Source organism: Drosophila arizonae, chromosome 3, assembly GCF_054131065.1.
Source record: "Drosophila arizonae isolate 15081-1271.41 chromosome 3, UAZ_ARI_1.0, whole genome shotgun sequence".
Classification (NCBI taxonomy): domain Eukaryota; kingdom Metazoa; phylum Arthropoda; class Insecta; order Diptera; family Drosophilidae; genus Drosophila; species Drosophila arizonae.
In genome coordinates, this window is record NC_142923.1 from 7,415,236 (window position 1) to 7,434,408 (window position 19,173).

The following is a 19,173-nucleotide window of genomic DNA, read 5'->3' on the forward strand; positions in this document are numbered from 1 at the left end:
CTAATTTTGTTCTTCAATCAAACTGTTTGAAACTCTACAACTGCTTGGCAGCTGCTGTCGCAACTAATGAAAACATTTGATAGCCTCCTACAAAATTTGTCATCGCAAATCTGCAGCTTCCTGCCGAGCATCAATTCAGCTCCACACACTATTTTCATATGGAATGTTGCTGTAACCTAACTCACAGGCTCATATATGACTCGAATGCATATATGGATATATATTACAGACCATTTATAAATGTATATGGCCATGCACTGCGAGCAAAATGTTGAGTCTATATGAACATTGTTGGCCCAAGAGAAGAAAATACATTTAATCTAGAATTATTAAATTATAATTAAGAATTTTATTTTAATTTTGTATTATTTTTTTATATTTATTCAAAAAAAATTTTTTTTTGCTAAAATTAATGAACTTTTTTTTAATTTTTATTTTAATGTATTATTAATTATAGTATAAATTTAAGCCAAAATGTATGTTAATTTTATTTATATATTTTTTTTTTGTTAATTTTATTATTATTATTGTTTACAAATTTAATTTTTTCTTTTGGCTAAGTTACTGAACTTTTTTTTTTTTTTTAATTTTAATGTATTATTATAAATTTATTATTTCAGTTTGAATTTACATATGTAATATTTTTAGCAGCAGGAAAAACTGAGTATTAATTCTCATTCAATCTCTGGTATTTGATAAGCTATTGTATTATAATATAGATATTATATAATATTTAAGATATAGATGGTATATAGCGAGAATTGGAATTCAATTTATGTACAGAATAGAAATGCCTATACATTTTGTACAGGTAATCTTGCGACATTGTCCATTATGTTATACAGCATATTTATATTTAAACAAGGTTTTATAGAAATTTTTCGCCAAGTGTATTTCTGTAGTAGCTGTTGGCTTGCACACAGCGTGCAGTCCTCAGTTTGAGTTGCCGTTTATTGAGTCACTTAAGAGCCACGCAAATGAGTTAACACCTGGCAAAGGTAGCAACGTGTTTTGTTGGCCAGTTCGCAAAGCGTGTGAGAGAGGGAGAGGGAGGCAGTGGCAAATAACTGGTACTCTGTGTGTTGGCTGCCGCTGCTTTTGAATGCAAAATTATGCGACAGCCCAGGCGCAAAAACGAGGTGTGCCTATCTGTGTGTGTGTGTGTGTGTGTGTTTGTGTGTGTGTGCTAGAGGCACTGAGATTGCGACTGGGCTACAGTTGTTGTCATCGTTCGTTTAGCCTGGCTTGTGCTGCGTCTGTCTCTCTGCCTCTGCGCCGCTCTTATCTGCCACGCCTCGCCGGCTGTCATGCCAACAAATTGGCAGTTGCAGATAAAGATAATGTTATGGCTGCTGCCGTTACGGATGCTGCCGCGGCTTCTGTTGCCATTAAGACTTTTACTTTAGTAGGTGTCACATTTCTCTCCCCCAGTCCCACTCTCCCTCTCACCCATCGCCTATCTCCCGCTCTCTATCTGTCGATGCTTCCTTCGGCTGCTGACAAATAAAGCTCGCAATTTAAAGCGCAACAGCATTCGCTCTTGCCTTGGCCGAGTAGCTTAACAGCTCCTTTGGCCAGCCATCAAGCATAAGCTGGCCATAATTCTAGCCTAGCGTTCCCCTGTTGGCTAACGACAGTCTATTTAATTGCCAATTTCGCAGCGAACGAAAAAAAACAAAATAATAATAATAATAACAAAAAGGAAAAAATAACCAACATTAATAAATTAATTAACGTTGCGCAAAGAACGCAGAAGAACTCTCAGCTGCCCAGCCAAGCGCAGAGTCAATTAAAATTTACGCACGGAACTTCCCCCTGCCAGGGCCATCAAATGGGGTCGAGCTGTTGCCCGCCGCCTTGAATGCTGCAGAGCAAAGGCAGGCCAAGCACGTAGCAAGGAATGTAAAAAATATGTTCAATTTAGTCACGAAAAATGCTTTTTAAAGTTGGCAATATCAATTAGCTGCTGAGGAATAAGCATGTAAAAATGATTCATTTAAATATATGTCTTAAATCCTATTTGGAAGCAAACAAATTTAAAATTTTCTGAGGCACTTATTTCATAGTTTTCAATCAGAAATCGTTTTCAACAGCTGACTTACGCCTAAGACTTCTAATATTTGGTTTGAGCAGCAATTGAATAAACTGCTGAAAAGGCTTCAGGCTTAGCAATGCAGAAATTTGATCAAATTTATATAACTATTCTGAATGTTTATTGAAATATATGTAGACTTGAAACATATTAATACTTGAAAAACAAATTCAAGGACTCAACTATATATAAAGTATATATGTATAGCTCAAGTAATTTCCTGAAGTTAAATAACTGATATACAAATACATACATATATAGTATATTTTATATTGTAGTATTATTAATTTATAGTCTATTATTACTATTATTATTATTATAAATATTTAATTATATATTGTATTATTTTTTGTTTATAGTTTGTTATTATTATAAAAATTATGATTATATCATATTTTATATATTTTTTTTTTATAGATTTTTGTTATATGATTTACCTCAAAACATTTAATAAAAATTTGGTTGGCTAAATGAAATATTTCTCAGCTATAATTCACTAAGAGATAGATTTAATGTTTCAGATTCTTAGTTAGTCATTTTAAATATTTAAAAACATTCAAAAATGACTTTAAATTTATTAAAATAGAAAATATATGAAGAATCTGCTAAAACAGACTAAAAACATAAAATTATGACGAATTTTATTATCATATTTATTTAAATTGATTATAGTTATATATTGTATCAAGCCAAAATCATCTCAAATATCTATTATGAAATCAATTAACATTATTTCCTCGAAGCTTCATTATATCTCAGCAAACTCAACTGCAAATCAAGTGCAGTCACAGAGAGATATTGAATGTTTCAGATTCTTAGTTAGTCATTTTAAATATTTAAAAACATTCAAAAATTACTTTAAATTTGTTAAAATAGAAAATATATGAAGAATCTGCTAAAACAGACTAAAAAAATAAAATTATGACGAATTTCATTATCATATTTATTTAAATTGATATATATTATATATTATATATTATATATTGTATCAAGCCAAAATCTACTCAAATATCTATTATGAAATCATTATCAGCTTCATTATATCTCAGCCAAATCAACTGCAAATCAAGTGCAGTCAAGAAAAAATCAAGCTGGTAATTTCATCGTTAACGCTTTATTTAACTTCCTTTATTGGTTTACTTATTTTAGTTTAGTTTATTTTGTTTGCGTCTATAAAAAATGTGAAAAATCCCGCCTAATAAAGACTTAATTTCAATGCTTCGGCCAACACCTTGGGCAACGTTTGCATGCAATGGACGGCAATAGCTTTCAAGCTGCCGTGCAGCCAACCAACCAACCAACCAACCACCCAACCACCCAACCACCCAAAACCATCCGAACCGCCCACAATGGCAGCTAGGGAAATGGCGCACATGGCAGACATTAAGTGAAAATTAATGAAATTTTCTTGACGCTGGCGGAAAGGTGGTTTAGCCATGAGTTCCAGCTCAGCTCGGCTGCTTTATCTGGCTATGTGGCTGTGGCTATGGCTATGGCTACAGCTATAGCTACAGCTACGGCTGTTATCCTGCCATCAGGCACGAAGCCTGATTGAGTTTGATGGCGATTGTGTGCTGCGCTCACTCTGACTCTGGCTCTGACTTGATTGCAATTTTGCCGAGCCGGCAGCAGACAGGAACAGCCGGCGGCCAAGCTGCATACCAATCAGACCAATGGCAGGTGAGTCTCTGGCCTCGTCAGTCATTAAGGCCTCGGGCATGGCATATTGCCACGGCACATTAGTTTCTCTACATTTCTGCTTCCTCTGCTCAGCCAGATTGATGACTGTAAAAAAAAAAAAAAAAAATAAAAGAAATTGCAGCTTAAGCGACGCTGCTTTAAGTTCCACCTGTCCCACCTGCTTTAGTTCAAGTTCATAAATTCCCATTCGGGCAAATGTCATCGAAAGTGCATTCAGCTGTAAAAGTCTCAGATAAAGAGAATATTTGCTAGATTTACTGCACTGCATTCGAAGTGAATTTAATTCCGTTCACATTTCTTGCAAACTATTATCAAATATAATAAATTTATAAATTCGCAATGCTTCAGCACGTGTATTGACAAAAATAAATGTTTTTGAACAACTTTTGCCTAGAAGCCTAACAACTGGAATCTATTTAATCTGCTCAGCAATCAACTCTATGTCTTGTTTAGATACATACATACATACACGCATACAGCTATACAATATATATACAATCGAGTGCAATTTGCAATTTTCTTGTATCATAAAGCAATCTTCTTCCATTTCATTAGCTTGACCCCGAGGCCCTCAGCGTCCTCAGCGTTAAGTAAACTGATTAGAGTTTTAGGTCGCATTTAATGTGTATTTTAAGGGGCTGCAGCTAAGCTAAGCTAAGCTATAATTTGTTTAATAAATATAAAATCTAATAATACTTGTGCAAGCCTCTCATTTCATTTAAAGGCCGCGCAGCAAAGTATGCTATAGAAAATTTGCTGAGGAGGAGAGAGAGAGGTAGAGAGAGTGAGAAACTGTTGGCTCCTCTGCTGCTGGTTTGTGCCTCGCATGTGCTGCCTACTAAAGAGCAAAGCATTATCTGGCCAAGCCACGACAATGAGGCTAACAGCGCTGCCATTAAATAAATGAGTGAGTGCGTGGGAAAATTGCTCAAATTAAAAGTAAATATTCGCGATTTAAATATTTTGCATTACGCATTAAGCAATGTAAAGTGTGGCCAGCTATTGTTGTTGCTGTTGCTGCTGCTGCTCTGTCAACCGGCTGACACGCACTTTCCATTCAATAAAGCTAAAGCCGCAGCAATTTACACCCAATGGCCAGTTGGCATGTTGTCATTAAAGACCCACCAGTCCCAACGACCCAAACACTAGCTGATTGTGTGCATGTGTGTGTGTGTGCACATTTTGTGTGCCTGCTGCTGCTGTTGTTGTTGTAACCACCAAATGCACAGCAGCAGCAAACCCAACCAGCATCAACAGCGGCGCAATGCGCGAGCATTTTGCATTTTAATGAGTAAACGTTCAACGGGGGGCCTGCCAGTCGGTGTGTGTGTGTGTGTGTGTGAGTGCTCCTGTAGGGTATGAAACAGAGAGGTAGCTCTCGAGCTGGTCGCTACAGATTTTTGGCGCTCAGGCAGCAGCAAAATTTCGTGTTTGGCAAGGCAAAAACAAATTTGAGTCCAAAGTCCACTGCATATATAAAGTTTTTGTCCCCTCCACAATTCTCACTCTTTTTTTCGATTTAGTCGCTTTCAGAGCTGTGTGCAGCTTTTTGCCCATCTTTTTTTGTCGAACAATTTGTATTTGCAATGTGAAAACAAAAATGGCAAACAGCCAGACACCACCTGCTGTTTGATTTGTGTACCGTTAGTGTGTGTGTGTGTGTGTGTGTGTGTGTGTGTGGATGTGTGCGGGTGCAAAGAAAAAAACAACGAGTAGTCAACATAATACACATTCCAATGGTGTGGTTCGCGCTTTTTTCCATTCACGCCACGACAATAAATACGATCAAAAAAATGTGCGAAAAATTCCATTGCAACTTTTTTAGTATTTAATGCCATATAGTATATACTATAAATATATAAGTTAAGCGATTACTCTGACTCTATATATAATAAAAAGAATATGAGATCTGCTCAATAAATATCGTAGATTTTGAGTATATATTTAGATATTTCATTTGATGATAATCATATTATTGGATACGATGAGATTTAATGATTTATACATTCATATGATTCATGATACGACATCGATGTATATCTGCAGTGCTTTGAGGATTGTCTAAAAAGTTTAAGATTACATAAGAGAGAAAATAAACTATATATTCCTGACTAAATTAAATAAAGCGATGCCTTTGGAACAGCCCTCGTATAATGCGCATAAAATATGGCTTGTTAATATGGTTGATTGCTTGCCTAATCCAATGAATTATGTCAACCATATTTAACACCTAATGCAATATGTTTGTATATATAAAAAAAAATGCCAAAGAAATAATATACAAAATAGCATATTAAAAATTTAATATTTATAGATGAAATAAAAAATAAAATAAAATAAATTATATATAAAATGTATTAATATTAATTGTGTAAAAATTAAATTTATACATTTTTGCTGAATACACATTTCGCGCACAATCCAGAGTATGCAAATTGTTTAATGCCCTGCCATTAATTGGATTTCATATCCCTTTGGCTCTCGCTTTAAATATGCTTTAAGCATTTATTAACGCCGATTAAGCGCCCATAAAATGCCACTGACACAATTCAATTTAATTAAAGTTGCTCGTTAATTTGCAAACTTTTCGATATTTGCACATTCGCTTTTGCATGCCACTAATTTTATAATTTGCGGCATGCGGCTAAATCAATATGAAAATCCAATTCTAAATCAAAAACAAAATCAAAATCAAAATCATTGACATGTAACGATTTCATGGATCAAGTGGCACTAGAGTGACGCACATGTGGGAGGGGCGGGCGAACAAGTGGGCGTGGCATGTATACCATCATAAATTTTGTGATTTGCCGCTGCTGCAGCTGTAATCAAGTGTAAAGACGCTGCTGTGCGTTAACTTTTGGCCAACAGTGTGCGCTGGTAATAACTTCATCGGGCTCGTTGGCTAATTGGACCATGACGTGTTGTTGGCCAAACAGCCACGCCCACACAAATCACGCGGCCAACGCAATTTGCAGCCGCTGCTAACTGTGATAAATAACTGCCGCCAGGCCAAGCGAAGCCTAGTTGAAAAGGGATGCGGGACTACACACACATACATCCATACACACACCATACACACACACCATACACACACACACACTAACTAAACCCTTTTTTGCATTGCAAATCAACATGCCCCTGGGTGGACTCTGGACTGGGGCTAGGCTCTATCCGCTCGCCCTATTCGTCTCGCGGTTTTGTTACGTCGCATCGCTGGCCGTTACGTTATATCGTAATAAACGCAATTTGTGCCATGAATTATTACTGCGGCGTTAGCCGAAACGGATGTGCAAACGCAAGCAATACAAATGAAAACACGGCGCATAGCACAGCTCAAGGACTACACTCGTATAATACTAGCTCGCTATCGCTCTCGCTCTCTCTCTTTCTCACTCTTTGCTGCTGCAGCTTAGCTTTAGCTGCACTCCATTTTCATTCAGCTTTAACAACTATCGAGCACTTCTATTTTTTCCGACAGTTAAAATCACATTTTTTATTTACAGATGTAAAATAAGCAAAAAAAAAAAAAAATATTTTTTGCATTTGTTTATTATTATTTATTTTGCAAATATTTGTGCATAGCTGAGAGTTGAGTGCAAATACAAACTGTAAATTGAGCTGCATTTTTAATAGCTTGATTGATTGATTGATTGACTTGACTGTTTGATATTAATGCTAAAAAAATAAAAAATTAAAACAGCTAAATAAATATGTTACTTTGAAGTCAATATTGAGTCATAAAAAATTTATAAATATTGCATTAGGGCATATACATATGTATGAATGTATATAATTATATCATATATATAAACAGACATTAAATTTATTCACATGCATGAATACATTCAGCTTCATTTTTTATTGCATTTTAGCTTTTGCAGCTTAGAGCTAAATAATTGATGGCTAAATAGCTAATAAACTGGCATAATTTATTTAAGGCTTAAGCTCAATTGAGTTTCTAATTTCATTTTTATTTAGTTATTTACATGAATATATGTATGCAATAATTGGTTTACATATTTATGTATGAATGCATACTGCATACATTGATAATATAATTTCAATATACCAAGTCTAATGTATTCATTATATAATATAGGAGCTTAAGTTGAACTGCTTTTAGTGCCTACACTTATTGAAGTACAAATTTTATTTAATTATTATGCATTAACTTAATTAACTTACACTATCCTCAGAGGAAAATAATCATAAAAAATTATAAACATAATATTTCAGCAATATTTTATGATGGCAAATCTTCAAAACTCTATAAAATTTGTAATGAAAATCCGCTAAAAGCGCGTGACAAATGAAACAGCCGCAAATGCTGCAGTCTACAATAGCAGGGCAGACTATAAACCAGATGAGGTTTTAGATCCAATACAATAACAATGCAGACTATAAACCAGATGAGGTTTTAGACCCAAAACAGAAACAACAAGAAATTCTGTCAACGGCATTGAAAAGCCGCAGAGCAAAAGTTGCAGCCGCACAATAAAAGCGGAAGAGACAAGCGACGCGTCAGGGGGCGTGGGGAGAGGGGAGGGGGTAGCGAAACGAAACGAAACGAAATAAATGGCTAAAAGCCAAAGCGGAGAGAACAGAGTTTCAGACAAGCTAAATGCCTAAAAAGCTACACACGCACACACACTCATATATAAACACCCATACACACACACACACATATATATGTAAACAGTTGTAACTGAAATGGCAACAAAATGGCGCCCTTTGGATTTTGAGTAGCCACGTTTTGTTGCCATGGCAGCCGGATGAAAGCAGCTGCCACTGCCTCTGCCACTGCCTTTGCCTCTGCCTCTGTCGACTGTTTTCTGTTGCTGGCCAGGAAAATCTGTAGCGATGCGATTCTGGTTGCTGTTTGCCAAAATGGCGGCCCGTGCGAATGCAATGGCTGGAGCATAAAACATAATGGCGTCCAATGATAAATAATGGCGCACATTTGTGCAGTCAAAACAGGAAACGCTCGTAGAAAACTAAACGACAAATGGAATAATAACACGAAGTCAACAGCACAGACAGACCGAGAGACAGACCGAGGGACAGACAGTTAGACGAGCGGGCAAACTAGCTGCCAAAATGCGTAAAGTAAACACAGAACTAAAGACAGCTCGCAGCTAAAGGAACAACCCTTGGTTGTATTTCTCCCAAGTCAAGAAACAGAAATAGGAAACAGCCAAAAAAAAAAAAAAATGAAAAAGAAAAAGGGGAAGAACAAGAAGCAAAATGTTTGTGTATAGCTAAATACTTTATTGAGGGGTAGAAAAGTTTACACAGGCCAAATGCGACAGAGCGCGAAATATATATATTTATATATATGTATACATATATATGTATATATATTATTATTATTATTTTTTTTTATTTTATTTTAGCTGACTTCTGCTTGGCTGTCAATAATGCTGTTTGCTATTGTTGTTGTTATTATTGCCCTTGTTGTTGACACTGCTGTTGCCAGAATCCAAGAGCCAAGAATCAGCTTATTATAATTCAGAAAAAGCCAGACTCTGCGCAAAACTTCGCCAAGACCCAGGGCGATCTTAAGTCGTGGCAATTGAAGTTTTCTCTGCTTTGTATTTTCAGCATTTTATAATGCCATGCAGTTGTTTTGGCTGACTGGGGAATTGTTTATATTTTTATTAAAAATATTATATACTATACTTTAAGCAAAGCGAAAAGATATCTAACAGAGAAAATGAAAATTTGATCAATTTTAATTCTGTTATACAACTCTTTGACCTTTCATTTCATAGTTTTAGCTAGTTTTTGAATACGTTTAAGCTTTCATAAACAAATCTCTACAAAACTCAGGGAAGGCACTTAAGCAATCCCACAACCACATATTAGTTATTTTTTTATTTTGGTTTTCTGTTTCTGTTTTTATTTTTTATTCATATCTCTTTCACAGCACTTGAAAAGCAAATTGTGTAATCGTGGATTTGTTGTCGAGTGCACGAAATCAAAAGCGAAAACATTGAATTATGTTGGCTGAACGAAGTGGGGATTGCTCTGGTTATTTATTATTTGGAAAATATTTTGAAGCTCTCGAATTGGCCGGGAGTGGAAAAGTGGAAAGGCAATATTTGCACTTTGACTGTGATGTGATAGAGGTACAAAGCTTTTAGCTTAAAAATATAGCACTCGAAGAGAAACTGGTAAAAAATTAATTGTAGCTGGCAAGTTCAGATTGAAAAAGAAATAGCAACTAATGCAAACTGATGAGAAAAATTAAATAATATATATACATTCAGTCAGAGTAAACCAAGATAGAGTGTCAACCCATTGGATCTCAGTCTACGACCATCATAGCTTTCATTTATCTATATGAAAATCTATAAATTTCATTTTGCATACCCAATTTGCGCATGAAAAACTTTTTAGTGTCATATTTCTGGAAACTCTACAAAAGCAGCAAACAACAATATCAATTCAAATTGCTCAACAAAGCAGCATTTGCCACGCCTCGTTTATGGAATTTAATTTTACGCTTGACCCAAACGAAATTCTTATATGCTGCATGAAATTCACATAAGTTTGTTGGGGCCTCTGAAACATATGTGTAGCCAAATAGAAATCGTAAAGCACAAAAATGAAGCAAATAAATAATAAATATGCGAACATTTTGTGCAGCCATTGGCCACGCCCACTGCTACACAGGATTTTCATTAGCTGAAAAATAATATGATGTATATAATATGTATATGCATTTATAGATATATTACCAAGCTTGACAAGCTCCGACATGCTTATGTTATTGGCATGCGAATTCGAATTCAAATGCATCAAGACAGACTGAAAGAGAGAGATGGAAAGAGAGGGAGCGAGAGAGAGAGAGATAGACAAACTATAATTCAAATTCAAAGTGAAATCCAAACTGGAAATCATGTCCCAATGCCTGGTGCGTGAGTAACTTTTGCTGTTAAGTCTGCTTTGGCAATACTTGATGCCATTTTCATGTATTTGTCAAACAATTTTGCTTGCTTCTTCGCAAATTGTTGCATTTGCTGCTAAAGTATTTCAATGTTGCTTCAATATTGCAATGAATATTCATGGGAAGTAATCTACTACAATTAGATTTGAATAATTCAGTGAACATGGGGTATGGGCTATGATATTAAATTTATTATTATTATAGTTATTTATTAATATTATATCTGCAGAGGGAACTTTTAATTCTAAAACTTGTTCGCCTATAAAAAAAACATTATTGAAACTTGTAGAAATAAAATAAAATAAATCTCTCTCTCTCTTAGTGAATGCCAGAAAATTCATATATTATTTGCTTTAAGATAAATTGAAAAAAAAAAAAAAAAAAAAAAAAAAAAATCTTTAGCATAAATATATATATATTTTTTTTATACATATAATCTATAGTTTTCTTTTTTTTATAAGTAAACTAAAAAGAGTTGTAAAGAAAAAAATTAAAGAAAATAAAAATAAATAATTAAATTAAATTAAAACACAATAAAAATTGATGAGTAGTAAAATATCCATCTTAATGAAATTTACTTGAAAATATTCTCAAATTAATATTAATAAATGCCTATAATATTATGAAGTAATAAAAAATGAATAAATATGCTAAAAATCATACAACCGCTTATCCAAAGTAAACAACAGCCGTGACATATTGAAAATAATTGAATAAGAAATATATTCAATTTTATTTTAATTAAGAGTTTTTCACTAGCCATTTATTAAACCAATTTATTTAATGACCTGTTCGATTATACGAGTGTTCGATGCATATCCTTAAAATGTTGCCCAAAAACAAGCCACAGAAAAGTCAAGGACGTGCTGTCGGCTAAACCGCATGACAAATGCAATTTAAATGCAATTCCAATTAGATTTTTGACAGCCCAGCTTACTAAGGCCAAAAACTAAAGGCAGCAACCGCAAACGACAACAACAACAACAACAACGACGATGACGACGATAAAATCGTTAACAATCAAATTGACTGTCAAAACTGTTGGCCAAAAAAGACGATTTGCATTTTTAATTTGGGTTAAGATTGTCTGCATGGAAGCACAGGAGTACGTGTGTGTGTGTGGGACACAGGTTAGGCAGAGATACAGCATGTAAGCCCAAATACCCACCAACACATACATGTATATATATATGCATCCAGCTGTGTGACACACTTGTTGTTCTTGTGCGCTGGGCATTGTTTTTGCAAGCATTTGGCTGCCTCTGAAGGACAACTAACACAGACACACACATATACACATTCACTAACTCACACACACGCACATAGACTCGCATAAATTTATAAGCATACAATATATTTTATGTAGCGTAAACTAAACTTGCTAAATATTTTCCATGCTCAACTGTCACATTGAAAAACTCTCGCAGATGCAGCACTCCCACTCCCACTCCCACTTACAGTTTCACTTTAGCCCTAGCCACGCCTACCACCCACCGCCCACCGCTCACTGTCGACCTCCCATTGCCTTTAGCATATAGAAAATTTATGCCGCGCAACTTTTACTACGCGCGTTTCGCTCGCGCCAGGCATGGAGCTCTTTAAAATTTAGGCCAAAACACTTCGGAGCCCAGAAGAGCATCGCGAGCTACGAGGTCGGGTTGGCTGGACGAATGGATAGATGGATGGATGGATGGCTGAACGGATGGCAACTGCTGCAGAAGCGAGCAAAAAACATCAAAATGAAATATGCCATAAATGATATTTACTGGATGTTTTTGTTGAGTCTCGGCTCGGGCCAAACATGTGCTTCAAAATTCCAAATGGCAACTCTTAGAAATTCAACATAATATTAAATGCAAAAAAAAAAAAAAAAAAAAAAAAAAAAAAAAAAAATGGGTCGCAAAAGAAAAAAAATAAGAAAAACAACAACACATAACACAGATACGGCAAGCAAATTCGAAATGAAAATAAATATTTTACTAAGCAGGAGCAAAGAAAAGTCTAATTTACTTATGTCAGAGTACTTTTTGCTGTAACTCTTAAGTTAGATTAAATAATTTGATAACGCTTATATATCAAATGGGAATTTCGTATGGAACTGAGAATTTTAAAGTAAATCGCAAATAAGAGAATTTCATATGAGCTTGAAACTCTTAAAGTGAATCTCAGTCAAAAGTTGGTTATTTCCAAGTCAAATATTCTAGAAATGTGCTTTAAGAAAATTGAAGCCTACATGGCGGATTCAATAGAATTGCGAATTTGTTGCTGATCATAAATCTGCCAATCTTTAAAGCTCTCATCAGTTAAAAATTGCTTCAGAAAAATTTTATACAAAAGACATAAATTATTTTAAAAAATCAGGTGAAATGTGTATCAAAATTTGAACAGAATTTACTTCCTTTCATAAAAGAAAATAAATAAAAAATAAAAATAAAATAAAAAAAATATTTAATATTAAACAGAAATAAATAAATAAAAATAAGTTAAATAATAAGTTATTTTTTTGTTTGGTATTAAATTAAATATTTTTTTCATAGCCCGCTTTTTTCTCATATTTTCAATAATTTTTACTTATTTTAAAATTGTTTTTTATTTGTATTAAATATTTGTATCTAATATTTTATTTATTTTTAAGCAGCACCTTAATAGCTTAGACACCTTAAAATCAGCTTAAATTTAACTAAAACTCTGCCTGTCAACAATTTAGTTAAAGTAGAGTCAACTTCATACATTTAATGCCGCTATCCTTATATATTTATGTAAGGATCATTTGGTCTGTTTGAAGGACCTTGAGGAGTTTGTCTTGACAAAACTTGCCAGCTCTGGCATGGCATACATATAAACCATGAAATTAATGCTTAATTAAGTGGGTTGTTTTGTCTACAAAGCGGGCCACATATAGTCACATAGTCATGTAAGCGTGTGTGTGTGTGTGTGTGTTTGTGTTATGTAATTACAACTTTTGCAAGTTTGTAAAGCTGTGTGCGAGCTGCAGCAGGAACAGCAGGAGGAGGAGGAGGAGGCAATGAACAAAGGCTTGTTAAGTGCCAACGCAAATTTGTGACTCGATTTCAAGACTTTGCCTTTACACGAAACTTAAATTTGCATTTTCATAATTTATGATTGTTTCAGCCTCTGCTGCTGCTGCTGCTGCTGCTTCTGCTTGGGGTATGCGCAGCCTTGAGTTATGCTACATTCTGCGCAGCAGCAATAAAAATTAACAGTTGCAGCAGCAGTTTATGACCCTTTATCTTACGCCCGTTGGCGGCTTTTAGCTTGAACTTTTACGAGTCCTGCTTCTACTGATATTAGCTAGTCATTAGTTTTGCACAGCTTTGCTTTTTGGCTGGCGCTGTGTGTGACGCCTCGTGTGGCAAGCAAAGTTGTTCATTTTACCACAATGTGCCAAGATAACTGCAGCTGTGTCCGGGAAAGAGCATAGCTCAATAATGCGACCAGGATGTGCTGCAAAAGTTTTCAGCTGCTTTCGAATCTTTGAGCTCGCTTCAAGTAGCTACCTGCTGCTGCTGTTGCTGCTACTCCTGCTACTCCTGCCCCACCTCCTGCTACCGTAGTCAAGTGTGCGTTGGTATGCGTGCACCTATAGCCGCATAACTTTACATTATCAACAGGGTCTCCGCCCTCGCCCCTCTGACTCGAACATAACTTATGCTACTTGTTTGTGTTTTGCATGCGTGCAAGTTTTCATTTTTCATGCACTGCATAAATTGCGTGCATTTTCTTTCCCCTTTCCATTTCATGCATGCAATGCTAACAAAGAAAAATGAGAAATTTCAGTTACACTTGTTTCCGTAGCGCAACGACAAGTGAATACTCTGGGCGAGCTGGGAGCAACTTGAGAAAGTGAAGGAATTTTTTTCAAGGATTTTAGATAGGGTTTAGATAGGGTATAGATAGAGATGTGAACAACTTGAGAGGGTGAAGCTTTTTAAAATTGGTAAATATACAAAAGTTTGCTTGTGGTTAAAAAAGGGACAACATTATATATTAAATATGTTCAACCAAGACTAGAGCTCTACCAAAAATAACATGTTTAGAATGCCTATGTTAATATAAGTATTACAGCTATTTAAGCATTGATTTATGGCAAATACGAAAAAGAAGAAGAGCGTTTTTTAAGAAACATTATGGTACCATATAAAATTAAATTTTTTAAATTAAATTTGTAATACTAATTTGATTGATGACACACAAACGGAGGGCCATTTCTATACATATATTATATACATATTTGTTTATATATTTTTTTTATTTATATTTATTTTTAATTATTTATTTAATTTATTTGTACATATTTAAAAAAATTTATATTCCCTTATTCTTCGTTATGTTACTAAAAATATTATTAACTCTTATAAAATAAAAAAATAAATAAAAACTTTCTGCTATTGAAATCAACTTCTTTTTCTGTTACATTTCATGCGTCCATCGACATATGACCCTCAGCAAGTGTATTCACAGCCGGCTTGTTGCTCCCCGCCTTCGACCTCTCCCCTCCTCCCTTCTACGCTACTTCCTTGTGCTTCCTGTGTGTTGCCTGCATTGCTTTTTGTCATGTGCGCTATGTTTTTGCATTAGTGACGGAATGCCAAAGCATACAAAAAGAAACCACCCTTGCTGGGAGCATTACGTGTGTGTGTGTGTGTGTGTATGTGTATGTGCAGTGCATAAATTTTTGGGCAAAACAATGCGCCAGAAAATTTCGAAAACAAACACGCGCCACTCAAGTGGGCAACTCAATCAGTCAGCCCCCGGCCAGTGGGGAATGCCTACCCGAAAACTCGCAAATGCCCCACACTTGGGCTACGATTTTTGCGTCAAATCAAGCATTTGTATTACCCAAAAATCCATTTCATCTGTTTGTGGGTGGGAGTGTGGTTGGGTGGCTGGGTGTTTTGGCTGGTGTAGCAGTTCTAATTGTTACGAGCGTTTTCCTGTTGGATTTCGCACGCGTCCTACGTCTGTTCCACTCAACCCTTGTGCACCCCACTCGCTCGCGCACTCCCTCTCTCTTTCTCGCACTCTCTCTCTCTCTCTCTCTCGCTATCTCTCTCATTGTTTCTCTCTCTTGCAACTCTTGCAAAACTCATTTACTACTGCGCCTGCTCAGCAGCTGCTCAGCATTTCATTTCATTTCGTTTCACTTCGTTTCATTCCATTTTGTTGTCATTGCCTTAAGTCTCTCTCTCTCTCTCTCTTTACCCTCTCTCAATCTGTTCGCTGTGTATTGGCGTAGCATTTTAAATGAATGAAAAATATTGTCATGCATTTCTTTTTTCTACTCTAGCTTCCCAGGAAAAGCAACTAAACTCCAAGCCAAGTGCAACGCATTATCAAGTGTTTTTTTTTTTTTTCTCCTTTTTTGTTTCATAGTTTTCCTGTCTGTCGCTGTCCTGCTAAATGAATTATGTTTATCTGGCATTTATGTCCTGGCGCACACAAGTGGCCTCTCGCACACACACACTCACACACACACACATACATATATATTTGTGTGTGTTTTTTTGTTGTTGGTCTGTGCGTGACATACACGAGCTCGAGTTGCAAGCGGCAGCAACCGTAACAATCACTTCTATGTGCATCGCATACTAAATTCTCACCCTCCCCTAGCACCAACCCCCTCTACTACTGTGCTCTTAGAAATGAGATATACTACTTGCTCTGTAGCTGCGCACCATTGATTGGGTTCAGCATGCAAGTGCTTGGGATAAGGATAATGAATTTCGAACATGTTCTCAAGTGGCTTGCTGACTATTTTCGAAAATTGAGCCACTTAACTAACAACCAGTGTGGGTAAACGTTTTGTTTGGAATGCCATGGAGTATGTATAGTTTTAAGACAACTCACAAAACTTTGCAATTCCTTAAATAATTTGCACTCGCATAGCACTAAAACCGCACTCTGACTTGACTTACTAAGGAATTTGCTCGAAATTCAGTGTTGTGCAATCTCTTTATATTAAGTAATGCTAGATTAATAAAATGAGAAAAATGCTTGAGTAGTTTTTGATGAATCTCTTTAACTGTTTTGTAGACTTTTTGCTTGATAGTTTTGGTAAACTTTTATTAGAAAATATTATAAAGTGTGTAGAGCTTTGTTGTTGCAAAAAATTTGCAATATCTAGCAAAGTTTATTAGTATTAACTAATGATAAAATGCACTCAAACTTCAGTGTTGCGAAGGTACTTGGTATCAAGAAATGCATAAGAATGAAATGAAAGACTTAATGAAACTTGCAGTGTTTTCAATCTCTTTATAGTACGTAATAGTGTTGGTAAGAAACAATTGCATTATATTCCAATTAAAAGTACTTATAATTCATATTTCACCTGCAACTCTGAAGCTTTTGTTTGCCGAGTACTTAAGATTCGCATACATAATCGAGAAGTTCATTCTCCTTCCACATGCAACAGAATCAATAAAAAATTTAATGGAAATTCGCGCAAATGAAACAGCTGAAGTGCGACGCAGTTGCAACATGAATGGATTTATGAAAGCTTGTTAATTAACTGACAGATGAACAGCGAGAAACAGAGAAAACGAAAGAGTGGGAAAGATGGTGAGCGCTCAGCCTAACCCCAAACACCAGGCGCAATCCCAGTGCAGATATTCAGCCTGGGCTGCCGTTCACAATTAGCAATTGCAATGCGGAAAAATTGCAACAAATGGAGAAAGAAAAACATATTAAATTGATGTCGTTGAAAGCTGATCAACTAAGAGATATCTTTTAGTAAAAGAAATCTAGTTTGTACATTTAAAAAAATTATAATTATAAATATATAAAATATATTAAAGCATATACAAAATATATTTAAATAAAATAGGAGCAGTTGTATGTTGTAAATTTGCAAAATGTAATGTTATAAATATAATAAATATTTCAAAGAATATACAAAATATATTTCGAATATATAAATAATTAAAAAAAAAAAAAAAAAAAAATAATAATAATAATAATAATAACACATTCACATTTTATCAAATATTTTCGATAGTAAAAAATTAAAGTCAAGACGTGAACTGTCTAACAAGAGAGTAAGCTTCTTCAGATCAGATTTTATTTTACTCAGACTATATGAAAAGCTAACATATATGCAATATCAATTTTCCTTCGCCAGTCTCTGATATGACGGACATGCGTCTGTCTGTCATTTTACCATAGCTTCATCAGTCCGACATGCTACATATTGTGTACTCAACTGAGTACAACTCATACATACATTTTGTTATACAGGGTACATCGTAAAACAAACTCCAGTCAACATTGTTTTAAACTGTAACATGGCTCAGTCTGTTGAGCTGCAGAGCGAATGCATATTTTTCAACAATTCATGAGCTTGTCTGCCAGTTAGTTGAACTTTTTTCGACTCATGTCAAAGTGGAGACATGACGAATTGCAATGGACATACAACAAACGAAACAAAAAGAGATAGGTAAACAAAGAGAAGGAGAAACAGAGACAGCGACAGGCGGGCATGCAGTCAGTCAGTCAGTCTGCCAGGTAGGCATTCAGTTAGCACACGGAACACTTGATTGGCTCTGCTCATCGGGGCTGCTCAGTTTGTATCCTTTTTTGTATTTCCATGTTGAGAACGCTTCAATATTTGCTCGTTGAGCTACGCTCGAAATAACTGGCCAAAAGCAGCAGCCCTAGCAATGGTCAAATATGTTGACCCAGCTGCTCTCATCGCTTTACTTTGTAGACCTACGGTTCGCTTGAAGCGTAATTACTTGTCATGACAACCAAATATTTGAATATCCATGCCACACAGAGCACAGCTCCTTGCCAATCAAATTACTGCTCTGTGTCTTAATTGTAAGATTTCGTGAACAATGGCTTTGCTGTATTCACTTCTCACACTCCCTCTCCCTTTCTCTCGCTCTCTCTCTCTCTATCTCTCTCTCTCTCTTTCAGTCTCATTTCATTTTCATTTAATTGATGTGGTCAGAGGCAGGCAGCTCTATCATAATTGCCGATTGAAAAATTCCTCTTACGTGGATATTTTCCATTTTCGTTTCTTAATTACTTTTGGCTTTGGAAAATGTCACTTAATTGTTTTCACAGCCCGAATTCATTTGAAATTGTCGACAGAGAGCCAGAGTGCCCCTATATCATTAGCCATTAATGAGCTAGCTTCATCGATTGTCTGGGCTAAGTTTAGCCATGTCTGCTCGGTCTATTAATATCTCTCTCGCTTGTTGCTTCAATTTTCATGATGCCTCGAGACATTCAAATATGTCAATGCTTAATTATGCGATGCAAGTCTGAGTATGACAACAGAATTACAAAGTCACCAAGGAAACCCATTTGAATGTACATAATTACATATTGCTTCTAAATGCGCTGCTGGAAAATCGATTACTTATCGATGAAAATGCCATTAAAATTGTCGAGGGCTTGCATAGGT

General features: G+C 35.5%; 1 protein-coding gene across 11 annotated transcripts in view; it reads right to left on the minus strand.

Moving 5' to 3' along the window:
• CadN (neural cadherin) overlaps positions 1 to 19,173 on the minus strand; it is a 199,378-nt gene that overhangs the window by 114,495 nt on the left and 65,710 nt on the right. The window lies entirely within an intron of this gene.